The sequence below is a fragment of the Hyla sarda genome, chromosome 5, assembly GCF_029499605.1.
Source record: "Hyla sarda isolate aHylSar1 chromosome 5, aHylSar1.hap1, whole genome shotgun sequence".
Lineage (NCBI taxonomy): Eukaryota > Metazoa > Chordata > Amphibia > Anura > Hylidae > Hyla > Hyla sarda.
Window position 1 is genome coordinate 362,205,440 of NC_079193.1, and position 26,794 is coordinate 362,232,233.

At 46.6% G+C, this 26,794-nt stretch overlaps 1 long non-coding RNA gene across 1 annotated transcript in view; it reads left to right on the forward strand.

Annotated features, from left to right (window-relative positions):
* The first annotated feature begins 562 nt into the window (after positions 1-562).
* The window catches only part of LOC130274428 (uncharacterized), a 62,212-nt gene continuing 35,980 nt past the window's right edge, over positions 563-26,794 (forward strand). The window contains exon 1 of the long non-coding RNA XR_008844372.1: positions 563-801. This is a non-coding gene — a long non-coding RNA (uncharacterized LOC130274428). The remainder of the gene's footprint in view (positions 802-26,794) is intronic.

Here is a 26,794-nt window from a genome sequence, read left to right on the forward strand (position 1 = left end):
ACAACTGTATCCACTGTATACACTATACCTGCACTGATACATTGTAGCAAACTATCAGGATAGAAGAGAGATTTGTGCTACTGATGTGTAAAGCAGTGGTCTCCAACCTGCGCACCTCCAGATGTTGCAAAACCACAACTCCCAGCATGCCCGGACAGCCAACGGCTGTCCGGGCATGCTGGGAGTTGTCGTTTTGCAACATCTGGAGGTCCGCAGGTTGGAGGCCACTGGTGTAAAGGATTGACTAATCTAGATACAATTGTAGCAAATCCTCAGCTGGGTAATAGTTGGTGCATGTGGATAATGAATCTTATACAACAGAGAACCAGTGCACTGTATCTACAAGTTCTTTAAAGGGGCACTCCATAGGGAAAAAAAAAATGTTTTCCACTTAATTGGTGATAGAAAGTTAAACAGATTTGTAAATTACTTCTATTTAAAAAATCTTTATCCTTCCAGTACTTATCAGCTGCTGTATACTTCCAGTGGAAGTTGTGTAGTTCTTTCCAGTCTGACCACAGTGCCCTCTGTCCATGTCAGGAACTGTCCAGAGTAGAAGCAAATCCACATAACAAACCTCTGCTGCTCTGGACAGTTCCTGACACGGACAGAGGTGGCAGCAGAGAGCACTGTGGTCAGACTGGAAACAACCACACAACTTCCCGTGGAGAGTACAGCGGCTGATAAGTACTGGAAGGATTAAGATTTTTTTTAATAGGAGTAATTTACAAATCTGTATAACTTTCGGGCACCAGTCGAGTTGAAAGCATTCCTTTTCCTCCGGAGTACCCCTTTAATAAAGTATGTTTTTTTTCTAAGCGTACTGACACACAGTAACAACTTTCAGCTGCTGTTGAATGAACATAACATAATGGACATTTTTGCAACCTTCTAATATACTTTTGGGGGAGATTTACCAAAACCTGTATAGAGGAAGCGTGGTGCAGTTGCCCATAGCAACCAATCAGATCCCTACTTTCGTTTTTCAAAATGCCTGTGAAAAAAGGACATTGTCATTCATTGTTCATTCTTTGTGCACAGAATGTATATCCGCCTATGAGACAGCGCATTCCTGTGCGGTCCTGGCGCCGGCAGAATATGTCGGCGCCCCACAGTGTCCGGGATGTCCGCACAGAGATTCTCCATGCGTGTGAACATAGCCTAAAGGAAGAGTGGCACAGTTGCCCATAGCAACCAATCAGATCGCTTCTTTCATTTTTCACAGGCCTCTTTAGAAATGAAAGAAGCCATCTGATTGGTTGCTATGGGCAACTGCACCGCGCTTCCACTACACAGGTTTTGATAAATCTCCCCCTTTGTGTTTTACTTTGTCAAGATCTCTGCTTGCTGTCATTGTAAGGAACCATTCTTGTTCAGATCTAGAGGATGATATTGGGGGGGGGAGATTTATCAAAACCTGTGCAGAGGAAGAGTGGTGCAGTTGCCCATAGCAACCAATCAAATTGCTTCTTTCATTTTCCACAGGCCTCTTTAGAGGCCTGTGGAAAATGAAAGAAGCAATCTGATTGGTTGCTATGGGCAACTGCACCACGCTTCCTCTACACAGGTTTTGATAAATCTCCCCCTTTGTGTTTTACTTTGTCAAGATCTCTGCTTGCTGTCATTGTAAGGAGCCATTCTTGTTCAGATCTAGAGGATAATAATGGGGGGGAGATTTATCGAAACCTGTGGTGAGGAACAGTTGCCCATAGCAACCAATCAGATCGCTACTTTCATTTCTAAAGAGGCCTAAAGGAAGAGTGGCACAGTTGCCCATAGCAACCAATCAGATCATTTCTTTCATTTTTCACAGGCCTCTTTAGAAATGAAAGAAGCCATCTGATTGGTTGCTATGGGCAACTGCACCGCGCTTCCACTACACAGGTTTTGATAAATCTCCCCCTTTGTGTTTTACTTTGTCAAGATCTCTGCTTGCTGTCATTGTAAGGAACCATTCTTGTTCAGATCTAGAGGATGATATTGGGGGGGGAGATTTATCAAAACCTGTGCAGAGGAAGAGTGGTGCAGTTGCCCATAGCAACCAATCAGATTGCTTCTTTCATTTTCCACAGGCCTCTTTAGAAATGAAAGAAGCCATCTGATTGGTTGCTATGGGCAACTGCACCGCGCTTCCACTACACAGGTTTTGATAAATCTCCCCCTTTGTGTTTTACTTTGTCAAGATCTCTGCTTGCTGTCATTGTAAGGAACCATTCTTGTTCAGATCTAGAGGATAATAATGGGGGGGGGGGAGATTTATCGAAACCTGTTGTGAGGAACAGTTGCCCATAGCAACCAATCAGATCGCTACTTTCATTTCTAAAGAGGCCTAAAGGAAGAGTGGCACAGTTGCCCATAGCAACCAATCAGATCGCTTCTTTCATTTTCACAGGCCTCTTTAGAAATGAAAGAAGCCATCTGATTGGTTGCTATGGGCAACTGCACCACGCTTCCACTACACAGGTTTTGATAAATCTCCCCCTTTGTGTTTTACTTTGTCAAGATCTCTGCTTGCTGTCATTGTAAGGAACCATTCTTGTTCAGATCTAGAGGATGATATTGGGGGGGGGGGGGGGGAGATTTATCAAAACCTGTGCAGAGGAAGAGTGGTGCAGTTGCCCATAGCAACCAATCAGATCGCTTCTTTCATTTTTCACAGGCCTCTTTAGAAATGAAAGAAGCCATCTGATTGGTTGCTATGGGCAACTGCACCACGCTTCCTCTACACAGGTTTTGATAAATCTCCCCCTTTGTGTTTTACTTTGTCAAGATCTCTGCTTGCTGTCATTGTAAGGAGCCATTCTTGTTCAGATCTAGAGGATAATAATGGGGGGGAGATTTATCGAAACCTGTGGTGAGGAACAGTTGCCCATAGCAACCAATCAGATCGCTACTTTCATTTCTAAAGAGGCCTCTGAAAAATGAAACAAGCGACCTGATTGGTTGCTATGGGCAACTGTGCCACTCTTCCTTTAGGCTATGTTCACACGTCGGAATATGCGCATGGAGAATATCTGTGCGGACATCCCGGACACTGCGGGGCGCCGACATATTCTGCCGGCGCCAGGACCGCACCGTCTCATAGACGGCAATACATTCCGACGGCTATACATTTTATTACAATAATAAAAGAGACCCCATTTTCATGCGACGGGTCCATCTTTTCTACTTCAGTCCCGTATATACACACACGAAAGATAAAAAATTGCTCAGTCCTCATCTTTCCTTCCTAAATTTCCCATAGGATCGTCCATTGGGCTTAGCGAAGGCTGCATTCACATCTCGTTTTCGCAATACGGTTCCCGTTTCCGGTTTCAGTGAAAAAAATGTATGGAACTGTATTGCAAACCGTGTGTATAGACATTTCATAGAAAACCGTGTGACGACATAAGCATCCGGTTGTGTACGTTTTGCATCATTTACGGTTTTATCCGTTTTTTTTTCCCGTACACAAAACCGTCTACTACGGTTTTATGTCCGGGTGAAAAACCAGATACAACCCGTTTTTTTTTTTTTAAACGGTGGTCTATGGCAGTGGTCTCCAACCTGCGGACTTCCAGATGTTGCAAAACTACAACTCCCAGCATGCCCGGACAACCAACGGCTGTCCGGGCATGCTGGGAGTTGTAGTTTTGCAGCATCTGGAGGTCCACAGGTTGAAGACCACTGGTCTACGGGCACCGTACTGATCCGTATGTGCGTACGGTTCCATCCGGTTTTGCAGTTTACGCATGCGCAGTGCAGGCCGAAAGTTCTTCCCACAAAGAGAACAAGAAGAACTTTATTTAATTAACGACAAACATAAAACCGTATCCGTTTTTTTTTTATTCAAACAACTGTATTAAACCGTTTGCCTCCGGACATCCGTTTTCAAACCGTATACGGTTTAAAACTGTACAGAGGTATATACATTTGCACACGGTTGTATACGGTTCGGTCTGGTTTTGAGACATGCGTTTTTTTTTTTTTTACAAAAAAACCCGATACGACAACCGTATTGCAAAAACGAGATGTGAATGCAGCCTAAGTAGGGATATTACTTCTATAGGAGATAAGCGGCTTCCAATGGCGTGTGGCACCGCTTATCTCCGGAGAAACCAAAGGTTAAAGAAGCACTCCGACATTGGTTTACAAGCATTATCTGTAGAGCTCTGATGATGTGCGGCCGATGGATGGTTCTGTACTGGGAACGGCGCGCTGTATAATGGGGTCAGATATTTTTTGTATACATTAAGGCTGAGAAATAAAACGCACATTGTATGGGAACAGATTGAAACTTCCACTCAGACCTGAGGCGATCTCTTACGAAATGTTCCGGAGACATGAGCGTTCGCAGAAAGCACGTGAGACATCCCAGTTGTGTTTATATGTCAGCTGAGCCGCGGACGTGAAATCTCGGAACGTGTCCCCGTGTGTACAGTCTATACATCTCGCCGAGAACATTGTGTTATAGAATAGATCCATCTGACAAACAATTCTGACTACAGCCCCTTTGTATATGTCCTTGTAGGGCAGTGGTCGCAAACTGTGACCCTCCAGATGTTGCGAAACTTCAACTCCCAGCATGCCCGGACAGCCGTTGGCTGTCCGGGCATGCTGGGAGTGGAAGTTTTGCAACATCTGGAGGGCCACAGTTTGAGACTACTGGTAACAGATGAGATGAAAGAGAAACCTTGATTTGCCTTTTAGGGACGGTGTGGATCCTATGGAGAAGGTGGACAGGCTTTTGACTCTCCTGGCATGCTGGGAGTTGAAGTTTTGCAACATCTGGAGTGCCACAGTTTGAGACTACTGGTAAGAGGTGTGATGAATGAGAAGCCTTGATTTGCCTTTTTGGGACACTGTGGATCTTACGGAGAAGGCGGACAGGCTTTTGACTCTTCTGGCATGCTGGGAGTTGAAGTTTCACAACATCTGGAGGGCCACAGTTTGAGACTACTGGTAACAGATGAGATGAAAGAGAAGCCTTGATTTGGCTTTTTGGGACAGTGTGGCTCCTATGGAGAAGGTGGACAGGCTTTTGACTCTCCTGGCATGCTGGGAGTTGAAGTTTTGCAACATCTGGAGTGCCACAGTTTGAGACTACTGGTAAGAGGTGTGATGAATGAGAAGCCTTGATTTGCCTTTTTGGGACAGTGTGGATCTTACGGAGAAGGCGGACAGGCTTTTGACTCTTCTGGCATGCTGGGAGTTGAAGTTTCACAACATCTGGAGGGCCACAGTTTGAGACTACTGGTAACAGATGAGATGAAAGAGAAGCCTTGATTTGGCTTTTTGGGACAGTGTGGCTCCTATGGAGAAGGTGGACAGGCTTTTGACTCTCCTGGCATGCTGGGAGTTGAAGTTTTGCAACATCTGGAGGGCCACAGTTTGAGACTACTGGTAACAGATGAGATTAAAGAGAAGCCTTGATTTGCCTTTTAGGGACAGTGTGGATCCTATGGAGAAGACGGACAGGCTTTTGACTCTCCTGGCATGCTGGGAGTTGAAGTTTTGCAACATCTGGAGGGCCATAGTTTGAGACTACTGGTAACAGATTAGATGAAAGAGAAGCCTTGATTTGCCTTTTAGGGACAGTGTGGATCCTACGGAGAAGGCTGACAGGCTTTTGACTCTCCTGGCATGCTGGGAGTTGAAGTTTTGCAAAATCTGGAGGGCCACAGTTTGAGACTACTGGTAACAGATAAGATGAAAGAGAAGCCTTGATTTGCCTTTTAGGGACAGTGTGGATCCTACGGAGAAGGCGGACAGGCTTTTGACTCTCCTGGCATGCTGGGAGTTGAAGTTTTGCAACATCTGGAGGGCCACAGTTTGAGACTACTGGTAACAGATGAGATGAAAGAGAAGCCTTGATTTGCCTTTTAGGGACAGTGTGGATCCTATGGAGGAGGCAGACAGGCTTTTGACTCTCCTGGCATGCTGGGAGTTGAAGTTTTGCAACATCTGGAGTGCCACAGTTTGAGACTACTGGTAAGAGGTGAGATGAAAGAGAAGCCTTGATTTGCCTTTTTGGGACAGTGTGGATCTTACGAAGAAGGCGGACAGGCTTTTGACTCTTCTGGCATGCTGGGAGTTGAAGTTTCACAACATCTGGAGGGCCATAGTTTGAAACTACTGGTAACAGATTAGATGAAAGAGAAGCCTTGATTTGCCTTTTAGGGACAGTGTGGATCCTACGGAGAAGGCTGACAGGCTTTTGACTCTCCTGGCATGCTGGGAGTTGAAGTTTTGCAACATCTGGAGGGCCACAGTTTGAGACTACTGGTAACAGATAAGATGAAAGAGAAGCCTTGATTTGCCTTTTAGGGACAGTGTGGATCCTACGGAGAAGGCGGACAGGCTTTTGACTCTCCTGGCATGCTGGGAGTTGAAGTTTTGCAACATTTGGAGGGCCACAGTTTGAGACTACTGGTAACAGTTGAGATTAAAGAGAAGCCTTGATTTGCCTTTTAGGGACAGTGTGGATCCTATGAAGAAGGCAGACAGGCATTTGACTCTCCTGGCATGCTGGGAGTTGAAGTTTCACAACATCTGGAGGGCCATAGTTTGAGACCACTGTTTTGGGCATACTGATGTTATAAGAAATATTAAAGTACCGGAGCAATGTTGCTTAACCTGTTGCTCTCCAGCTGTTGATAAGTAAGAACATTTCTCGCTGTGATGTATCCAACAGGTTTTTCTATTCTTTTGTAAGTCCAATGTGTAATACTACATTTGGCCTGTAGTGGCCACTGCAGGGAAAATCAATGAAAATCAACTGTGTGTATGTCTTTAAAGGGGTACTCCGTCCCTAGACATCTTATCCCCTATCCAAAGGATAAGGGATAAGATGTCTGATTGTAGGGGTCCTGCCGCTGGGAACCCCCACAATCTCTCCTTCAGCACCCCCAGACATCTGCTGCACAGAGCGAACTTAGACTGTCACGCCCACTCCCATAGACTTGTATTGAGGGGGCAGACTGTGACGTCATGAGGGGGCGGGGCCGTGACATCATGATACTCCGGCCCCTGTATCGCCCATCATCAGGCACAGAGCAAAGTTTGCTCCATGCAGCAGATGACAGGGGATGCTGCAGGAGTTCGCAACGGCAGGACCCCTGCAATCAGACATCTTATCCCCTATCCATTGGATAGGGGATAAGATGTCTAGGGGTGGAGTACCCCTTTAAGAATGGTGGCTGCTGGGAAGGTCGGTGAAGAGGACTAGGAGAGGAGCTGGGGGGAGCAATGTGACAGGTGAGTATTATTATTTTTTTCCATGTTGCCACATATGGGGCCTAACTATTTATGGGAGCACAGGGGGGGGGGGGTGGCTAACTATTATATGGGGGCAGTGTGGGGGCTTAACTACTATATGAAGGCAAAGAGGGAGCCTAATACTATAAAGAGGCAAATAAGATCTGAGCTACTATATTGGGGCACAGAGGGACTTATATACTAAATGGGGACACACAGGGGCCTAACTACTAAATTGGGGCAGATAATATACATCGGGAGTTTGTATTGAGGGAAGCGGGTGCTGGTGTGAGGAGCCTAAAATGTCTGTCCAGCAGATTCTGCTGTCGCGAGGAGAAGTCTTCATGATGGACAGAGAACAACTGAGATAAGAGAAGATGCCTCCTGTAAGTCACTGCTTGTATCTGCATTGTAGTCACTTATGGTTTACAGAGCCTGTGTACAGCTGGTATCTGCCACTACACTGTATGGTCACTGTATGAGGGAAAATTGGTCTGTGTATAGTGGCTTTCTTACAGTATGATGGTATTATCCTATATTATTCATGTGGTATAACGGTAGTGGTCATGGTGTGGATGTACTATTCGTGCCATTTATACTGGTATTGTTGGTAATATTGGTCAGTATACAGGATTTGTTTAGTAACAGTATGATGGTAACTTGTCTGGTGATAATATTTCTTCTTGTATACAGTGATCCCTCAACTTACAGTGGCCTCAACATACAATAGTTTCAACATACAATGGTCTTTTCTGGACCATTGTAACTTGAACCCAGACTCGCCATACAATGCTACAGACAGTCCAGATCTGCGTAACATGTCAATGGCCGGAAGATCTGACTAATCAGAATGGGCATTTCACTGGTAAAACTCCTGTATTACTAAAGTGTATGCACTGAATTCCTGTATGGTAGTGCCCCCTACAGTACAGGGAGGAATTACATGTTCTGTACTGCTCTTTACCTGCACCAGGGTCAGCTGCTCCTTTGGACACCAGGTGAGGGCGGCTCCATTTGACTTTTTTAGGACATTGTGTGTACTGTACAGGACCCTGAAGAAGCTCCTGTCCTCTACATAGACAATGATTACAGCTCCCAGCAGATCTTTATTACTTTTATATGTAAGGACTTGATTTATCTATATTAGTTGTCTCAGTATACAGGATTTGGTTAGTAACAGTATCATGGTAATATGTATGGTGATAATATTCCTCCTTGTATACTGGTATTATTGGTAATATTGGTCTCGCTATACAGGATTTGGTCAGTAACACTATGATGGTGATATGTATGGTGATAACATTCCTCCTTGTATACTGGTAATATAAGGGGCGTATACAGGATTTGGTCAGTAACAGTATGATGGTAATATGCACATTATGGTGATAATATTCCTCCTTGTATACTGGTATTATTGGTTATATTGGTCTCAGTATACAGGATTTGATCAGTAACACTATGATGGTTATATGTATGGTGATAACATTCCTCCTTGTATACTGGTAATATAGGGGGCGTATACAGGATTTGGTTAGTAACAGTATGATGGTAATATGTACATTATGGTGATAATATTCCTCCTTGTATACTGGTATTATTGGTTATATTGGTCTCAGTATACAGAATTTGGTCAGTAACAGTTTGATGGTAATATGTAAGGTGATAATATTCCTCTTGTTATACTGGTTTGTTATTTTGTACTTGTATAACTATAATATTCAGGTTCATTATTATTATGTGCATAAAATTATCTTACATATTACATGTTATATATATATATATATATATATATATATATATATATATATATATACACACACACACACAATTGTTTGTCACATACCATACTAGTGCTGTCATGTGGGGTGATATCTAGAATTTTCCCTGGGGCCCAGAGGAGACTAGTTATGCCTCTGGTTACCTTCTGGGCCCAATAGATTATATTGATGTTCTATTGGGACAACTTGATTCAATATGAGCAAAATGAAAAGAAGGACAGCGGCCGGCACTCACCAATCAGGAGACTTTATTTTCTTATGCGGTACATAGATCAGGTAGCAGCGGGCAGGGGTCTCGGGACAGATCACGTCAGGCACTTCTACAAGCCGATACCTGTGGAAGCACCTTACATGCGCGAGACCCCTGCCTCTGCCCCTTCCCGCTGCTACCTGATCTATGCACCGCATAAGAAAATAAAGTCTCCTGATTGGTGAGTGCCGGCCGCTGTCCTTCTTTTCGTTTTGCCTATATATGTATCTATTTGGCTACGTGCACCACCGCTTACAGGATAGGTGCCCGAAGTGGATCGACTGCTGGGACTGCTTTGTAAACTTAGAGTGATGTTAGTGCCGGTGCTATTGCATCTTTTTGGAACTTGATTCAACATGACACTATCTGAGGGACAGGAGTTAAAGGGGTACTCCACCGCCTCAGTGTCCGGAACATTTAGTTCCGAATGCTGGGTGCGGGCTGTGGCGGTCGTGACGTCACACCACGCCCCCCTCAATGCAAGTCAATGGGAGGGGGCGTGACGGACGTCACGCCCCCTCCCATAGACTTGCATTGAGGGGGTGTGACGTCACGAGGGGCGTGGCCGTGTCGTCACGATCCCCACACCCAGGGTTCTGAACTAAACGTTCCGGACGCTGGTGCAGTGGAGTACCCCTTTAATTCACCTGTGAGAATGCCACTCGAGTATATGAAGAACCGATCACATCTTCCCTAGTAATATATACTTCTGTACCTTTCCCAGCAGGCCTGCCTCCTCTGTACAGTATATACGCAGCATGCACAATGTACACAAGAACATAATTCACATTCCTCGTCCTACCTGCATCAAAGCCTGCTCTTCCCTGTAATAAACCGCTTTTCCCTGAACCTGAACGGTCATGGGGGCGTTACCTGCTTTATAGTGCCGCAGAGGGAGATACACACTCCAGCTTTGTTGGTGCAGTACCACTGATAGCTGAGGCTCGGGCACCTTTTTTTTTTTTTTTTTTTTTTTTTTTTTCATTCTTTCCAATTTCAGGAACTAATGTAATTTTTTGCCAAAAGAAAACAGGTTAAACTAGTTAATTGAGTGTGCAGGTACGAGATGGTAACATGAAGTTTATTTGCATTTGGAGATTTGTTCCAGTAGCTGCCTACACATCCTGTTCAGGGTCAGGTATGCGAATCAGCAGCACTCTATGAGAACCGGTGAGGGAGGGGGGGAGGGGGCAGCTGCAGGTTTATATTAAAGATCCAGGGATATGTGCAATTCCAAAAGGGTTCAATAACCTGTGACTTTGTAGCTCTGTGTTTTTTCCAAACAGAGTGCCTCTGGTGGTTGCAAAACTACAACTCCCAGCATGCTCAGACATTCTTTGGCTGTGAATCCAGTACCCGCTCACCTGTATACAAATTCACCATTACACTGCCCCTGAATGTAGTTAGGCCCCTATACTGCCCTCATATAGAAGTAAGGCCCCCATATAAATCTTCCGAATGATGGGGGGGGGGGGGGGGGGGCAACGGAGCACCCCTTTAAAGGGGTAGCTCCAGTGCTGAAAATTCAGATTGCGGGGGGTCCGCGGGGGGGTCCGACCGCTGGGGACCCCGCAATCTCCTGTATGGGGCCCCGGCTCGCTGGCCAGATAACGGGTGTCGACCACCGCATGAAGCGGCGGCCGACATGCCCCCTCAATACATCGCTATGGCAGAGCTGGAGATTGCCGAAGGCAGCGCTCCAGCTCTGCCATAGAGTTGCATTGAGGGGGCGTGTCAGCCGCCGCTTCGTGCGGTGGTCAACACGCCCCCTTCCCTAGGGCTGCCGGGGCTCCGTACAGGAGATCGCGGGGTGCCCCAGCAGTCGGACCCGCCGCAATCTGAAACTTATCCTCTATCCTTAAGATAGGGGATAAGTTGTTCAGCACTGGATATCTCCTTTAAAGGGGTACTCCGGCGCTTAGACATCTTATCCCCTATCCAATGGATAGGGGATAAGATGCCTGATCGTGGGGGTCCCACCGCTGGGGACCCCGTTATAATCAGACCCCAGAGTGTGTTCGCTCCGGGTCTGATTACTGCCGATCACAGGGTGCTCCGCCCCCTCAATGCAAGCCTATGGGAAGGGGCGTGAAAGCTGTCATGCCCCCTCCCATAGGCTTGCATTGAGGGGGGCGGAGCGTGACGTCACATGGGGCGGAGCCTTGACGTCTCAACGCTCCGGCCCCGTGATCGACAGTAATCAGACCCGGAGCGATCACGCTCTGGGGTCTGATTATAACGGGGTACAGTGTGCAAGATCACGGGGGTCTTGCCGCTGGATAGGGGATAGGATGTCTGAGCGCCGGAGTACCCCTTTAAGCATTTCGAGATGAAGAGTTGTTGATGAAGATAAAGAGGTCATGTTGCTTAATTATTTCACAATTTAGGTTAAAAACTTTGGTATGAATAGAGAAGAAAGGGAGCTCTATAGCAAGTAATGGACCCCTAGGATCTGCCACCTATGACCCTGGGGTAAATTCCACACCCAACTGCTTGTGCATGTTGTGCCCCATGACATGCATACCCATGTCTGGTACTGCAGTTAAGCCTCACTAAAGTGCATAACTCTGAGTTGCGCTTAAAATGCAGTACCCAACATAACCTCACGGGTGAAGATGGCGCTGTATCTGGTTCTGCTGTGACCCCTTTTTTTTTTCTAATGAATGGGAGTCTTTGGAGAACCCAGGACAACCTCCAATGATCACACATTCATGACCCAGCCCATCTCTAATTCATAGAACAATCCATCTAGTTATAGATAACTCTCACTTTGACCACATTCCCACCCCCATAAGATGGTCAAAGAATTTATGGTACAACTGCTGTAGGGTCACAGGTTACTAATGTTGTGTGCTTTTTGGGATTGCGTGAGAATTATACATGTCGCCTATTTTGTAAGACCCAAGTTTTCCAGGAATTCCTAAGACTTGCCGTTCTGAGACAGCTGGAAATCCCAAGAATGTCCATCATTGCCCTATAACATACGACCCTCTGGGGATATCAGCAGAGAGGATGAGTGCTAACAAGGTTACTCTTAAGTACAACCCTGTACACACTACAATCTTATCAAGAAAGATAGCCATCCTAGTAAAGCTATGTGGGGACATGCTCCTTATCTATCTACAGTCTCTTCTGGTCAGAGGCGGTGACCATGCTTATGTCCTCGTATATCCAAGGGCCTCCATGGGTGGTCATTTCTGATAATCCTCTAAACCTTTGGCAAATCCCAACCCAAATGGGAAACCAACAAACAAGTGTCGAAAAGAAGAGTCTTGTTATCATTGATTTATGGCTACAATTACGATGAGTCCGGTCTGTTTCGTGTAGTTGTCTGGCCCCATACATGGTGCTACCTACATTGGTATTTTGCGACTTGTCTAAGTTGTAGCTTTGTGGTCCCAAAATGACCCCATGAGTTAAATAGTTTCTAATCAACATTGGCCAGATCTTGAGGATGTTTGTAAACCTGTGAGAATCGATGCAAAAGCTGAGGATGGAACCTCAATGGGGTCGGTTGGTCATTCCAAAACTTTAGTAGAATTTAATGTTTTCTCGAACGCTATCCATGATCCCTGGATTGTTTTTACTCACCATGGTTTGTAGACCCTGAAGAAAAAAATGTCATTACCCATTATACTTTGGAATGTATTCAATCTAGTGTAGGTCCTTTAACTCTCTTCATGTAGGTCCATTTAAAGGGGTACTCCGCTGGAAAACATTTTTTTTAAATCAACTGGTGCCAGAAAGTTATACAAATTTGTAAATTACTTCTATTCAAAAATCTTAATTCTTCCAGTACTTATCAGGTGCTATTTGCTCCACAGGAAGTTCTTTTCTTTTTGGATTTCCTTTCTGTCTAACCACAGTGCTCTCTGCTGACACCTCTGTCCATTTTAGGAACTGTCCAGAGTTGGAGAAAAGGAGAAAACCTATCCTGCCCTGGACATTTCCTGACATGGACAGAGGTGTCAGCAGAGAGCACCGTGGTCAGACAGAAAGCATATATTAAAAGAAAAGAACTTCCTGTGCAGCATACAGCAGCTGATAAGTACTGGAAGGATTAAGATTTTTAAATAGATTTAATTTACAAATCTGTTTTACTTTCTGGAGCCAGTTAATTTAGAGAAAAATGTTTTCCAGTGGAGTACACCTTTAACTCCATTCATGACCCCCCTCAGGGATGTGCACACATAGGGGGGTATTTATCAACGGATTTATGTGTTTTTTTTTTCACGTAACTTTGGTGCAATACTTTGGCGCAGTGTCTTTTTGCGCCAAAGTTTGGCGCATCTTCTCCACTGTCATTTTTAGAACTGTCTCAAAATCACACGGTCCTGTGTGTGATTTTAACTTTAGTTTGCGCCAATCGATCTTTGGCACAATTTTGGCGCAAATCCTGTTTTTTTTGGCGCAAATCCCCACCAAGAAATTTTGCACACGGAAAACACACTTAGCAATGTCAGAAAATGTAAAGGCGACATTAAAAAGGGCTGCGCAATACTATCCTGCGACATAGTTGTCTCTGAGGAACCTTCACCCTCCGTTGAGCCAGCATTGGACATGGCCGCACAGGTTCAGGAAAGGTAAGAACTAAAGCAGTGGTCTCCAACCTGCGGACCTCCAGATATTGCAAAACTACAACTCCCAGCATGCCCGGACAGCCAACGGCTGTCCGGGCATGCTGGCAATTGTAGTTTTGCAACATCTGGAGGTCCGCAGGTTGAAGACCACTGCTCTAAAGTAACAATAACCCAAGTTAAAAATAAAATCCATTTCACATGGTGGTTATAAGCCCCACAAAAGAAAATAGGGACCCCGAAATGGCTGCTCTACAGGGTAAAATACGCGTCCTCTGTGGCGGTAAGTTCTGTGTAAAAGGCGCTGTGAACGGCTGATTTCAACATTTGAGCCAAAATTACTAACAACTTGCACCAAATGATAAATTTGGTGCATGTCCACGAAAACCAAAGTGAAAAAAAAAAAGGGTAAAAAGAAACTGTCAGCAGGCAAAATTGATAAATACCCCCCATAGACTTAAAAGGGGGCTTGAGCCCCTGTCCTTTTAATGCACCTGCCCTATAATGCCCTCACTGATTGGGACCTTTTTGGGGTGATGCGAGTCCCATTCAGCTGACATGACTGCTGAAGGTCCCTTACCTCAGGAGCTGTTTTGTATTGACATATGTAAGGTTTTAGAATTTTTTTTTAAAATTAGAAGTGCCCTTTTTTTTTTTTCCCGGAGCCCCTGCCCCCCAAAATGTCTGCGCGCGTCTCCGACCCACCTTATCTGTAATTCATAAGACCCCAGTCCCACTGCCATAAGATGGCCAAATCCTTTATAGTACAACTGCTGTAGGGTCACAGGTTACTAGTGTTGTGTGCTTTTTGGGATTTCGTGAGAATTATCCATGTTGACTATTTTGCAAGACACAAGCTTTTCCAGGAATCCCTAAGACTTCTTTGTATTGCAGCTTGTAAACTTGTAACATGGTCTGCATCCATGTTTTCTATTCTCCTATAACCACATGCTACATTTCTTCCTGCACCCCTTCCCTCGATGTTGCCCCTTTCATCTTTCCTGAAAGGCATTTGCCTACGAACCCAAAATTTGGCTTCTAGGCACCTCGTGCCACACTTGTGCACAAGGGGCACAGTAGCTGCCACGCCAAGGAGGGGTGCAGGTGCAAGACAGGCAACGTCCGTTTCACGTCAAATGACGCTTCTTCCAGCCTCGGAGGCTGGAAGAAGCGTCATTTAACGTGAAACGGACGTGTCCTGTCTTGCGCCTACGCCTGCACTAGCACCCCCTCTCTTGGCGTGGCACCTACTGTGATCTATGGTTGATGCCGTGATGTCACAATAAACAGAACAAGATCCTCATTAAATAAGTGGTGAGTGCCATGTTTTTATTTCCTTTTCCTTGGAACTATGTTTCGTTCCTCCATTTTCTATTAACAGTAGAGCGCCCCCGATGTCAGCTAGCTGCTGTTGGCCAAGTGTGTCTACTTAGTTGAAAGCTGATTAAAGGAGAACTCCAGCAAAAATGAACATATCCCCTATCCATTAAGTAGCTGATTGCGGGGGGTGCTGACCGCTGATCCCCCTCCCCCCCCTCCCAGACTGTAGAGACCCACATACCTCCTATTAAACTGTAACTACCCCTCCCCCCTACTACCATGAATAATTAAATAAATACCTGAGACAAACAACAATCGAACTTTTGTGCGGGGTGAGGATCGGCCACAGCTTTATTTATAAAAATAACTCTTAACAATAAATAACTTTATAACTTTGGCACCGTTGGCTTCTTGTGTGCACGTCTACCCCGGGTTGATCCCGCTTTCACCTTCTTCTTCTCGCCAAGCTGTGACTTACAACAAAGATACAAAAAAAAAAAAAAGGGGGAGGGAGGGCAGATTGAGGGGGAGGGGAGGGAGAACCACCTATAAATACCCAAAGGAGGAGCCACCAAAAACCCAGGAAACATTAAGCTCCCTGATAGGCGCCCTCCTCCCCCCCCCCCACCCTTGGGACATACCACTGCCGTTGCTGGGCAGATTACCGGTGGGGGAGGGGGGGATAAACCCCTATCCTGCAATGTTTAACCCCTAAACTGCTCTCCAGTCAGGGGGCAAGCTAGTTAGTCACAGCTTGCCCTGACAACAGTGATCTACAGGACTGGACCCCGGCTTTCTGAGTGAGGAGAGCGTGTCGTCTACTGGTAGATGGCATGCTCTCCATTTATATGGGAATGCCGATGATGCCCGGGTGCTGTACTCGCGTCTTTTCAGCGCTCCCATAAAAATGAATGGGAGCACCGGATCCTGTCTTGGAGATTTCAGCGGTCGGACCCCCCCTGCGATCAGCTACTCATCCTGTGGATAGGGGATGAGTTCATTTTTGTTGGAGCTCTCTTTTAATACCTGCAGTGCTTATTCCTGTTACTTGCCTCTACTCTGTAATTCTTCATTGCCCCTGTGGTGGCGCAGCAGGGAAACTGAAGAAGTTCCTGCAAGATTTCCCAACAGATTATGTCTGATCACTGAGAGACACTTTGTGATCAGCTTACTGCGGAGAACCTCTTTAAGGATAAAACTTTCTTTTAGGCTTTGGCCAGGATTATCCTTTCTTCTCCACACACGCCAAGAAGCTTTTATAGACTATTTGCATATCTAAATCTGAGCAGCCGGGAGCTTCATTATTAATCAGATTTCTTCTTGATTAAACATCTCTATATACAGAATCATTAGTCGCAGTTAACCTTGTGCGGGGCCGTAATAATAAGCCACAAGTCACATATTTCCCATATTCTTCCTTCTTTGTAACCTACATGACTTATCACCATTTCTGCTCTCTGTGACTCGCCTAGACATTAATAATATTAAGATTTTCCCGTCGATAATTATCTGAATGGTACAACATAATAGTGTCACCGGAATCACCAAATATATCTCACAAGTGATAATTATCTCTATAGAAATGTTCGAGCAGAACGGCCAAATTAGATTCCGCATCTATATTTCCATATTCTAATTCAAGACAGTGAAGCTAAATTATACCGCACCAATGTGTTGTTGCAAGAAGTTTCTGGATATAAATGTTTTTATTTACTAAAGTAATATTTAAAAAAATGTAATAATAATAATAATAATAATAATAATTATTATTAAAATAATAGTAATAATAATAATGTAATAAAATAGTAATAATAAAAATGAGAAACAAATAATAATAGAAATAAATAAGTCTATTTAGTAACAATAAAATATGGTAACCACATTTTTTTTATGATTCTGTTTTATAAAATAATAATAAATTAAGTGATTTATTAATTAAAAATAATTACAATTTAATAAAAAAAAAAAAAAAAAACTAAACTGCAACATAAGAATATCTGTAATAACCACAATGTTATGTCCTGCAATATCATATTAAACAGTAATACTAATGAAAAAATATAATTTCTAATAAAAGTAATAAATCATTATATTTAAAGGAAAAGTATCGTGCAGAATAATGTATCCCCTATCCAAAGGATTAGGGATAAGTTTTGTGGAGGATCCAATCGCTGGGACCCCCGGCGATCTCCTACATGGGACCCTGCTTTCTCCAGGAAAGGAACGTGTCGACCCCTGCATGAAGCGATGGCCGCCATGCCCCCACCATGTATCTCTATGAGAGAGTCAGGGATAGCCGAATGCTCTCCCATCTCCGGCTCTTTCATAGAGATACATGGAGGGGGCATGTTGGCCGCCGCTTCATGCGGGATAGGGGACAAGTGGTCATGCCAGAGAGTTCTCCTGTAATAAACTTAAAGCATAAAAATATTTTAAATAAATAAAAAATAACAACAAAAAATATTCAATAAAAAAAATTAAATATTCAAAGAAAATTAGCCCAAGATGAGTTTTAGTCTTTATTGTTAATAGAAGTCTTTAAAGAGTTAATTTTATTTAAAAAAACATGTCACAAGTTTTGATCAGTCAGGGTTTGGGCGTTAAAGGGGTACTCCACTGGCCAGCGTTAGGAACATTTAGTTCCGAACGCTGTGTGCGCACTGCGGAGGTCGGCCACGCCCCCTTGTGACGTCACGCCATGCCCCCTCAATGCAAGTCTATGAGAAGGGGCGGACAGCCGCCACATCCCTCCCATAGACTTGCATCGAGGAGCATGGCGTGACGTCACGAGGGGGCGTGGCCGACCCCCGCAGCGCGCACACAGCGTTCGGAACTATATGTTCTGAACATTGGCCAGTGGAATACTCCTTTCAAACCCTTACTCACAAGTTCCAATATAGCGCTCAACCAAATGCATCACTCCATGACTGTATCTAATAGATGGCTTCTCACCACCTCCAGTCTGTTTGTGTTGACTGTAGATGGACGGGCCTAGACATTTGACTTACGCAATTTGCGTATCTTCCCTTGACATTACTGGGACTTGTGTAAATGACGTAGTCCTATGAGCATAGCTACAGGTGCATTCACACCACGTTTTGAGACTACGGAAACCGGATCCGGCCCGTGTCTCATTCATTTCAATGACCCGAACGGAGTCATATAGTGACTCCGGTCGGCTCATTTTTGGCCCGTATCCGGTTTCTGACCCGACCTAAATCCGCGGCATACCATGGTTTTAGGTCCGGTCATAAAACCAGATACAGGGCAAAAATAAACCAACCTGAGTCACTATATGACTCCGGTCGGCTCATTGAAGTGATACAGGTTGGGTCCGGATCCACCCAGCCGGATCCGGTTCCCGTAGTCTCAAAAGGTAGGAAATGATTTTCTTTTTGGAATACAGAGCTTTCTGCTGACATCATGACCACAGTGCTCTCTGCTGACATCTCTGTCCATTTTAAGAACTGTCCAGAGTAGGAGAAAATCCCCATAGAAAACATATGCTGCTTTGGACAGTTCCTAAAATGGACAGAGATGTCAGCAGAGAGCACTGTGGTCATGATGTTAGCAGAGAGCACTGTGTTCCAAAAAGAAAATAATTTCCTATGTAGTATTCAGCAGCTAGTAAGTACTGGAATGATGAAGGTTTTTTTTATTAGAAGTAATTTACAAATCTGTTTAACTTTCTGGCACCAGTTGATAAAAAAAAAAAAAAAAAAAGTTTTCCACCGGAGTACTCCTTTAATGTCAATGGGAGTTATGCAAATTGCGTCAAACATCTTGGCTCTTTTCGTCTTCTCAACCATGTATTTCAGTAAAGATGTGAGAAAGTTATCTGACCATGCTTCAATGACGCACTATGGAAATGTTTAAGACGCCATTTTTAGACTTTTCATCTATCCACACTATTTGATCGGTGGTAGTCTGGTCATTGGGAGCACCGCGGATCACAAGAATGGAGGTCCCTTGTCCCTGGGTGAATGCTGAGCTGCTGTTCCATTCACTTTCTATATGTCATCTAGTGTTGAGCGGCATAGGCCATATTCGAATTCGCGATATTTAGCGAATATATTGACCAATATTCGTCATATATTCGCTAAATTCGCATATTCGTGTTTTATTTTCGCATATGCGAAAATGCGCGTATGCGAAAATTAGTATATACAAAAATTAACTAAGCGAAAATTCGCATATGTGAAAATTAGCATATGCTAATTATCGCACATGCGAAACTTTGCACGCCAGTCTCACACAGTAGTATTAGAGCCTTCTTACACCACACAAGCTGGAAGCAGAGAGGTGTGATTACCGTGATGTGTACTGTGAAGAAAGAAAGAAAAAAAAATATTCGGAATTACGAATATATAGTGCTATATTCGCAAATTTGCGAATATGCGATATTCGCGAATAAAATTTGCATTGCGAATATTCGCGAGCAACACTAATATCATCTTAACACATTATGCACTTCGGTTTCCTCTGGGTCAGGCTGGTGGTCACATGGCCCAGTTACAGTAATGAACACCATGCATGCAGCTGTGCTGGGATGAAACAGATGGCGTTGAAGGACTAACGATTGTCACGATTCGGCTAGCTGGTTGTGGATCCTCTGTGTCAGCGAGGGATTGGCGTGGATCGTGCCGGTGGACCGGTTCTAAGATGCTACTGGTGTTCACCAGAGCCCGCCTCAAAGCGGGATGGTCTTGCTGCGGTGGTAGCAACCAGGTCGTATCCACTAGCAACGGCTCAACCTCGCTGACTGCTGAGAAGGCGTGGGACAGAAGGATTAGGCAGAGGCAAGGTCAGACGTAGCAGAAGGTCGGGGCAGGCGGCAAGGTTCGTAGTCAATATGGATAGCAGGAGATCTGGAAACACAGGCTTTGGACAACACTAAACGCTTTCACTGGCACAAGGCAACAAAATCCGGCAAGAAAGTGCAGGGGAAGAAAGGTAATATAGCCAGGGAGCAGGTGGAAGCTAATTAGGCTAATTGGGCCAGGCACCAATCATTGGTGCACTGGCCCTTTAAGTCTCAGAGAGCTCTAGAGAGCGGAGCCGCGCGCGCCAGCACATGACAGCCGGGGACCGGGACGGGTAAGTGACTTGGGATGCATCCCCGCCGGCAATGTCAGTGCAGCGCTCCCGGTCAGCGGGTCTGACCGGGGCGCTGCAGAGAGAGACGCCGTGACGCTCCGGGGAGGAGCTGGGACCCGGAGCGCTCGGCGTAACAGTACCCCCCCCCCTTAGGTCTCCCCCTTTTTTGTCCGGCAACTGCTTCACATGGGACGAGGACACCGGGAGTGATTGTAGGGTTTCCTCAAAGGCAGGCAGTACAGCAGGAGTGGGAATGGGGAGGGAGGGCAGAGTGTGAAGCTTGGCACGGGGCAGGGTGTCACCAGGACGGGGGCTATGAGGAGGCACGGCACAGTCCCGATAGGCCTTGGGGAGACCAGGCACAGGAGGAGACACTGAGGCCCAACAGACGGGACTGGGAGCAGAGGAGAGGCATTTCTTGTGGCAAGCAGAGCCCCAATTCTTGATCTCCCCGGTGGTCCAGTCAAGGGTGGGAGAATGAAGCTGGAGCCATGGCAGACCGAGGAGGACTTCAGAGGTGCAGTTGGGAAGGACGAAAAATTCAATCTTTTCGTGATGGGGTCCAATGCACATTAAGAGGGGTTTTGTGCGGTAACGCACGGTGCAATCCAATTTAACTCCGTTGACCGCGGAAATGTAGAGCGGCTTGACGAGACGGGTCACCGGGATGCAGAACTTATTCACCAAAAAATCCAGAATAAAATTCCCAGAGGCACCAGAGTCCAAGCAGGCCACGGCTGAGAGGGAGGAGTTGGCAGAAGGAGAAATCCGCACGGGCACCGTGAGACGTGGAGAAGCAGACTTCGTAACAAGAGACGCCACACCCACGTGAGCTGGGTGCGTGCGTGCGTTTCCTAGACGTGGAGGACGAATAGGGCAATCCACCAAGAAATGTTCGGTACTGGCACAGTACAGACAAAGATTTTCTTCCCTACGGCGAGTCCTCTCTTCCTGGGTCAGGCGAGACCGATCCACTTGCATGGCCTCCTCGGCGGGAGGCACAGGCGTAGATTGCAAAGGATACTGTGAGAGAGGTGCCCAGAGATCTAGGTCTTTTTCCTGGCGGAGCTCCTGATGTCTCTCAGAAAAACGCATGTCAATGCGGGTGGCCAAATGGATAAGTTCTTGCAGGTTGGCAGGAATCTCTCGTGCGGCCAGCACATCCTTGATGTTACTGGATAGGCCTTTTTTAAAGGTCGCGCAGAGAGCCTTGTTATTCCAAGATAATTCTGAAGCGAGAGTACGAAATTGGATGGCGTACTCGCCTCCTGAAGAATTACCCTGGACCAGGTTCAGCAGGGCAGTCTCGGCAGAAGAAGCTCGGGCTGGTTCTTTCGAAGACACTACGGACTTCAGCGAAGAAGGACTGGACTGTGGCTGTGGCAGGATCATTGCGGTCCCAGAGCGGTGTGGCCCAAGACAAGGCCTTTCCAGATAGAAGACTCACTACGAACGCCACCTTAGACCGTTCTGAAGGAAATTGGTCCGACAACATCTCCATATGCAGGGAACATTGAGACAAGAAGCCACGGCAGAGTCTAGAGTCCCCATCAAATTTGTCCGGCAGGGACAAGCGGAGGCTAGGAGCGGCCACTCGCTGCGGAGGAGGTGCAGGAGCTGGCGGAGGAGATGGTTGCTGCTGTAGCAGTGGCAGAAGTTGCTGTAACGTGGCGGTCAACTGCGACAGCTGCTGTCCTTGTTGGGCAATTTGCTGCGATTGCTGGGCGACCACCGTGGGTAGGTCAGCGAGACTTGGCAGCGGCACCTCAGCGGGATCCATGGCTGGATCTACTGTCACGATTCGGCTAGCTGGTTGTGGATCCTCTGTGTCAGCGAGGGATTGGCGTGGACCGTGCCGGTGGACCGGTTCTAAGATGCTACTGGTGTTCACCAGAGCCCGCCGCAACGGCTCAACCTTGCTGACTGCTGAGAAGGCGTGGGACAGAAGGACTAGACAGAGGCAAGGTCAGACGTAGCAGAAAGTCGGGGCAGGCGGCAAGGTTCGTAGTCAATATGGATAGCAGGAGATCTGGAAACACAGGCTTTGGACAACACTAAACGCTTTCACTGGCACAAGGCAACAAGATTCGGCAAGGAAGTGCAGGGGAAGAAAGGTAATATAGCCAGGGAGCAGGTGGAAGCTAATTAGGCTAATTGGGCCAGGCACCAATCATTGGTGCACTAGCCCTTTAAGTCTCAGAGAGCTGGCGCGCGCGCGCCCTAGAGAGCGGAGCCGCGCGCGCCAGCACATGACAGCCGGGGACCGGGACGGGTAAGTGACTTCGGATGCGATTCGCGAGCGGGCGTGTCCCGCTATGCGAATCGCATCCCCGCCGGCAATGTCAGTGCAGCGCTCCCGGTCAGCGGGTCTGACCGGGGCGCTGCAGAGAGAGAGAGACGCCGTGAGCACTCCGGGGAGGAGCAGGGACCCGGAGCGCTCGGCGTAACAACGATGCTTAGTGTGCGTGATCAAAAACAAAAAAAACAGACAAACACCTAGAGTGCTTCTTTAAGATAGGTTCCCAAGGCTGTAATATTGAGGTCTTCTCCTTAGCTGGTCATACAAGGCATGCGGCTCTCCCTGGAGCATCATGTCCCCCTTAGAACCTTACACGCTCTTTTCTATGAGTTAAGTGAAGCCTCAGCGGTCAAGTCAGCGTCATGTCCCTTTATTGGTTACTCAGGCACAGCGCCACACATATGATTGTGTCCGTGCCTGGTACTGCAGTTTACTGCATTTCAAGGGAATGGGGCTGATCTGTAGAACCAGACTTTGTTCAGATAACCCATTTTTCCCTCTTCAAACGCATTGTCAACCCCCCATGATCAAATATTCATGTCCCATCCCAAACTTAGGCTACCATTGCTTAAAGGGGTACTACACCCTTAGACATCTTATCCCCTATCCAAAGGATAGGGAACAAGATTTCTAATTTCACCAGTCCCGCTGCTGGGGACCCCCGCAATCTCCCTGCTGCACCTGGCTTGTGACGTCACGGCCACGCCCCCTCAATGCAAGTTTAAGGGAGGGGGCGTGACGGCCATCACTCCCCCTCCCATAGACTTGCATTGAGGGGGCGTGGTCATGACGTCATGAGCGGGGCGTGACCGTGACGTCATGAGCCTCCGCCCTGCATCGCCAGTCATCCGGCACGGAGTGAAGTTCGCTCCGTTCACCTGATGTCTGTGGTGCTGCAGCCGAGATCGCGGGGGGTCTCCAGCGGCAGGACCCCCATGATCAGACATCTTATCTAGAGATGAGCGAACTTACAGTAAATTCGATTCGTCACGAACTTCTCGGCTCGGTAGTTGATGACTTTTCCTGCATAAATTAGTTCAGCTTTCCAGTGCTCCCGTAGGCTGGAAAAGGTGGATACAGTCCTAGGAGACTCTTTCCTAGGACTGTATCCAACTTTTCCAGCCCACCGGAGCACCTGAAGGCTGAACTAATTTACGATAAGGATAAGTCATCAACTGCCGAGCCGAGAAGTTTGTGACAAATCGAATTTACTGTAAGTTCGCTCATCTCTAATCTTATCCCCTATCCTTTGCATAGGGGATAAGATTTCTAGTGGCGGAGTACCCTTTTAATCTCTTACATTGGGGGAAATTTATCAAAACCAGTGCAGAGGAAAAGTTGCTGAGTTGCCCATAGCAACCAATCAGATTGTTTCTTTCATTTTTGAAAAGGCCTCTGAAAAATGAAAGAAGCGCTCTGATTGGTTGCTATGGGCAACACAAGTGGTCAGCTTTTCCTCTGCACAGGTTTTTATGATTCTCCCCCCCTTGGGCCCAGTCTATTGTAGGCAAAAATACAGAACTCAAGCGGTTAAATGACTATATAGGTGGAAAAAGTAAACAGCTATCATGTAAATCCGTATATTTAATTTATCTTCAGCGAAAATATTTTTCCTCAGGTATCGTAAGTGTTATGAGAAATTCTTCTTAGAATCTTCATGCTGAGAATAGAAGTCAGCGGAAGACAAATGATCTATATGTCACCTGAATTTAAGAGGGGGAAACCCAGCGGAGTTATGGAAGCTTCATCCGATTACACAGACGCCTACTGTGCGGGTTTCACTATACGCTATAAAAGCTGCGCAGGGCTCTTCAGCGCTACCAGGCTTCGTCTGGAAACGATTTGTAGTAAAGAAGAAGAAAAAAATCATTTTTAGGGTACATTCCCACATGGCGTATTTGCTGCGTATTTGCTGCTGCGTATTTTATTTTCTCTGTTGAAGTCAATGGGTAGGAAAATACGCAGCACCAAATACGCAGCAAAATACGCCGTGTGGGAACGTACCCTTAAACATAAAATTAAATCCGACTTTCACAAAAGTTTATTCTGTGCTACAAAGTGGTAAATGTGTACACTAGAGATGAGCGAACTGACAGTAAATTCGATTCGTCACGAACTTCTCGGCTCGGCAGTTGATAACTTTTCCTGCATAAATTAGTTCAGCTTTCCGGTGCTCCCGTGGGCTGGAAAAGGTGGATACAGTCCTAGGAGACTCTTTCCTAGGAATGTATCCACCTTTTCCAGCCCACCGGAGCACCGGAAAGCTGAACTAATTTACGCAGGATAAGTCATCAACTGCCGAGCCGAGAAGTTCGTGACGAATCGAATTTACTGTAAGTTCGCTCATCTCTAGTGTACACGTCTGGAGTACACAATGGTGTTTGTTAGCACAAGTTTACATGGTCAATTAATATTGTAAACCGTATCAAAGTGATATATTGCTTCAGGGTCATTATTTGAATATTAAAGGGGTACTCCGGCCTTAAGACATCATATCCCCTATCCAAAGCATAGGGGATAAGAGGTCTGATGGCAGGGGTCCCGCCTCTGGGGACCCCAGCAATCTCTAATGTAGACACCCACCTGTGGCAGCTGCACAGAGCGATATTCAATCCGTGTCTGAAGGGTTGCCACTACAGGGCCGGAGTTTTTTGACGTCATGTCCCGCCCCCTCAATGCACGTCTATGGGAGGGGGTGTGACTGCCGTCACACCCCCTCCCATAGACATGCATTGAGGGGGCGGGACATGGCGTCACAAAACTCTGAGCTCCTCCCTATAACAGCAGTCTGGTGTGCAGCCTGGAGCGACCCCTATAACAGTTGTCTAGTGTGTGGTCTGAAGCGCCCCCATAACCAGCGGTCTGGTGTGTAGTCTGGAGCCCCCTCTATAACTGATGGTCTGGCTGTGAAGTATGGAATGCCCACCTATAACACCAGTCTGGTCTGTAGCCTGGCGCTCCCCCATAACAGCAGTCTAGCTATGTAGTCTGGGGCATCCCCTCTAACAGCAGTCTGGTGTGCAGCCTGGAGCGACCCCTATAACAGTTGTCTAGTGTGTGGTCTGAAGCGCCCCCATAACCAGCGGTCTGGTGTGTAGTCTGGAGCGCCCCCTATAACAGCTTTCTAGTGTGTATTCTGGATGGCCCCCTAAACAGCAGTCTGGTGTATAGTCTGGAGCGCCCTCTATAACAGCTTTCCAGTGTGTAGTCTGGGGCGCCCCCTATAACAGCTTTCTAGTGTGTAGTCTGGAGCGCCCCCTAAACAGCAGTCTGGTGTATAGTCTGGAGCGCTCCCTATAACAGCTTTCTAGTGTGTAGTCTGGAGCGCCCCCTATAACAGCTTTCTAGTGTGTAGTTTGGAGTGGCCCCTATAACAGCTTTCAAGTGTGTAGTCTGGATGGCCCCCTAAACAGCAGTCTGGTGTATAGTCTGGAGCGCCCCCTATAACAGCTTTCTAGTGTGTAGTCTGGAGTGGCCCCTATAACAGCTTTCAAGTGTGTAGTCTGGATGGCCCCCTAAACAGCAGTCTGGTGTATAGTCTGGAGCGCCCCCTATAACAGCTTTCTAGTGTGTAGTCTGGAGCGTCATCTATATCAGTAGTCTGTGGTGTAGTCAAAAGCTCCCCCCACCCCCGCCTCACCCGTTAACCTCAGTCCTGCTGTGTAGTCTGGAGCCCCCTCTATAACTGATGGTCTGGCTGTGAAGTATGGAATGCCCACATATAACACCAGTCTGGTCTGTAGCCTGGCGCTCCCCCATAACAGCAGTCTAGCTATGTAGTCTGGAGCACCCCCTCTAACAGCAGTCTGGTGTGTAGTCTGGGGCACCCCCACCCCCCTTTAACCTTAATCCTGCTGTGTAGTCTGGAGCCCCCTCTAAAACAGCAGTCTGGCTGTGTATTCTAAAGCCCCGCTCCTTTAACCTCAGTCCTGCTGAGTAGTCTGGAGCCCCCTCTATAACAGTGGCCTGGCTGCATAGTATGGAGTGCCCTCCTATAACAGCAGTCTGGCTATGTAGCCTGGAGCTCCCCCCATAACAGCAGTCTGGCTATGTAGCCTGGAGCTCCCCCCATAACAGCAGTCTGGCTATGTAGTCTGGAGCACCCCCTCTAACAGCAGTCTGGTGTGTAGTCTGGAGCGCCCCCTATAGCAGGACACTGCCACAATGAGGATACCATTATCCCCTTCTCTGGCAGTGAGATCTGCTGCCATCAGCAGCTCACATTTTTCTTCCAGTA